This window comes from Rhagoletis pomonella, unplaced genomic scaffold (assembly GCF_013731165.1).
Source record: "Rhagoletis pomonella isolate Grant_MI unplaced genomic scaffold, Rhpom_1.0 Rhpom_scaffold_00005, whole genome shotgun sequence".
NCBI lineage: Eukaryota > Metazoa > Arthropoda > Insecta > Diptera > Tephritidae > Rhagoletis > Rhagoletis pomonella.
The window spans coordinates 27,496,841-27,500,140 of NW_023458559.1; the positions used below are offsets into that span (position 1 = coordinate 27,496,841).

Consider the following 3,300-nt stretch of genomic DNA (forward strand, 5'->3'; position numbering starts at 1 on the left):
TCTTAAATTTTTAAAATCTAACTGCAGATTCGTAATCAGCGACTTTTAATATAGTTAAAACCTTGGCATTATTAATTTTCTATGATCGTTTAAGATTAAATTCTTTCTGTGATCAATTTTTCCTGCACCCCTAAACACAAATACACCCCCTGCTTTAAGGGTGCACGCGATCAATTCGGCATAGGGCTCATTCGAAAGGGCACGGTTTAGCCTTTAATTTCTGTTATATGCAAAATTTGTACCACGTCAGGGTTCAGCTCTATAATTTTTCGAAAATGGCCAAAAACGCTGTTTTTAGGGGTTTCAACCCCTTTTTTCTCAAAAACGTGACGTGATGGGACATTTTTGACCCCGGATTCGTGTTCAGCACGAAAAATCCGTTCAGAAACACCAGGTCCCGTCTTATTCGCAGAAAAAAAGTTGAAATTTGTAGACCAGTGATATTAACCGCATATTCAAATGACAAAATTAAAAGATCTATTCGCCGGATATCCGAATTAAAAAAGGGAACGGATATCCGGTTTTTATCCGCATACATGAATATCTGAACGGATATCCGAACATACGTTTTATTATTATTACGTATGCTCCCGCGCTAATTTTCACCCATACAGCGAAATAAACTTAAGGAAAGGTTTTCACTGTTGTCTCTTAAGTTTTTTTTTGTATGTTTTTGCTAACGGCTTTAAAGCTTTTTTGACTTCAAATTTAAAAACATTCATTAAGATCGACATTACAACAAATTTAAACAGGCTTTAATCCCTGTGAATAGATTTTCCATTTATTTTCTTCCTGGGGGATTTCACGATGTCTGTGTGGGCTTGCACTAACTTCCTGTGATGAATCAAATGGAAAAGTTGGACAGTTAATTTCACTTTACAACTTTTCACTTTATTTTTTTTTTAACAAACCGTTTTCGAAAGCTTTCACTGCATTTCTTTTTCTTTTATAGGCTGTCTATAAATTATTTTTGAAACTTTCACTATAATACTTATTTTTCTGCGATCTTTTTTATTAAGGAAAAGAATCTTTATTGGAACTTTTCTGTTAATGAAAACATCTAGCAAAACTTTTACTTTTTATGTTGACTTTCAAAGGCATAAAGACCGCTTCCCAATTTCACTTCATAATAACAAAAACTATTTTAAAAGCTTTCAATCATTTTTAACCAGGTTCACAAAAAGGAGAACATTATCAATTCGTCGGAATATCTTTTTTGATATATGTTACCACATAACTTTGGACTACGTTAACCGATTTAAAAAAAAAAAAACGTGTTACCTCGCAGGTGGTCATTAACGGTAATCTTAAATTTGTATACGAGAATTGAAGTCGGTTTTGTTTTTTGCATAAAAATTACTTGTTTTAATTTTAGTTTTTTTTTCTTCATAAGAGAGTTTTTGTTCACTTAATGAAAATGCTTTTATCACTTTTGAGAAGCTTTCACTTCTTATTGACCGATCCTTTACTGCAAAGATTACACAAAAAAAAATCGTTTATTATATATTCGGCTTTAATTTGTTTCTAGATATATTTTATGTATTATTTAATGCTAAAAAAATATTATTGGAGTAAAGCGAGGACTTCAATACCAGTTCTATATTATATTGAGCCTTCACTCCATCAAAAGTTCATTATCATCCGCAGGTTTGTCTCTACCTACATACAATGTGTCTATTATTTGCTGTCCCCTAAATTTCCTCAAGCACAAATTATCTTCCCTTCTGCACACACACACACACCTTGTCTTTGCAGGTCTATTTAGCAGAAGTGGAAAGTTTTTTTTTTACGGGCACAAACAAGCCAACCTGTCAAAGTAAAGAAAACTAATTACATCAAGAATGCTTCACATCAAAGCTAATTGGCATATTATTATGTAAGTATGTTTTTCAGGTAGGTCGATCAGTATACTTGTATGCCTAATGTGTAAAGGTTTTTACGAGGAGCAGGCATTTATTTGGCGTGAAGTACACTTGATGGTATGCATGTGTTTGATGGCATGTCATTTTATATGTAGCTTAAAAAAGTATTCGTTTCTCTTGTAACGGGTGATTTTTTTGAGGTTAGGATTTTCATGCATTAGTATTTGACAGATCACGTGGGATTTCAGACATGGTGTCAAAGAGAAAGATGCTCAGTATGCTTTGAAATTTCATCATGAATAGACTTACTAACGAGCAACGCTTGCAAATCATTGAATTTTATTACCAAAATCAGTGTTCGGTTCGAAATGTGTTTCGCGCTTTACGTCCGATTTATGGTCTACATAATCGACCAAGTGAGCAAACAATTAATGCGATTGTGACCAAGTTTCGCACTCAGTTTACTTTATTGGACATTAAACCAACCACACGAATGCGTACATTGCGTACAGAAGAGAATATTGCGTCTGTTTCTGAGAGTGTTGCTGAAGACCGTGAAATGTCGATTCGTCGCCGTTCGCAGCAATTGGGTTTGTGTTATTCGACCACATGGAAGATTTTACGCAAAGATCTTGGTGTAAAACCGTATAAAATACAGCTCGTGCAAGAACTGAAGCCGAACGATCTGCCACAACGTCGAATTTTCAGTGAATGGGCCCTAGAAAAGTTGGCAGAAAATCCGCTTTTTTATCGACAAATTTTGTTCAGCGATGAGGCTCATTTCTGGTTGAATGGCTTCGTAAATAAGCAAAATTGCCGCATTTGGAGTGAAGAGCAACCAGAAGCCGTTCAAGAACTGCCCATGCATCCCGAAAAATGCACTGTTTGGTGTGGTTTGTACGCTGGTGGAATCATTGGACCGTATTTTTTCAAAGATGCTGTTGGACGCAACGTTACGGTGAATGGCGATCGCTATCGTTCGATGCTAACAAACTTTTTGTTGCCAAAAATGGAAGAACTGAACTTGGTTGACATGTGGTTTCAACAAGATGGCGCTACATGCCACACAGCTCGCGATTCTATGGCCATTTTGAGGGAAAACTTCGGAGAACAATTCATCTCAAGAAATGGACCGGTAAGTTGGCCACCAAGATCATGCGATTTGACGCCTTTAGACTATTTTTTGTGGGGCTACGTCAAGTCTAAAGTCTACAGAAATAAGCCAGCAACTATTCCAGCTTTGGAAGACAACATTTCCGAAGAAATTCGGGCTATTCCGGCCGAAATGCTCGAAAAAGTTGCCCAAAATTGGACTTTCCGAATGGACCACCTAAGACGCAGCCGCGGTCAACATTTAAATGAAATTATCTTCAAAAAGTAAATGTCATGGACCAATCTAACGTTTCAAATAAAGAACCGATGAGATTTTGCAAATTTT

The 3,300-nt window shown here is 36.1% G+C and overlaps 1 protein-coding gene across 2 annotated transcripts in view; it reads left to right on the forward strand.

Moving 5' to 3' along the window:
* The window catches only part of LOC118738808, a 374,533-nt gene that overhangs the window by 292,035 nt on the left and 79,198 nt on the right, over window positions 1–3,300 (forward strand). The window lies entirely within an intron of this gene.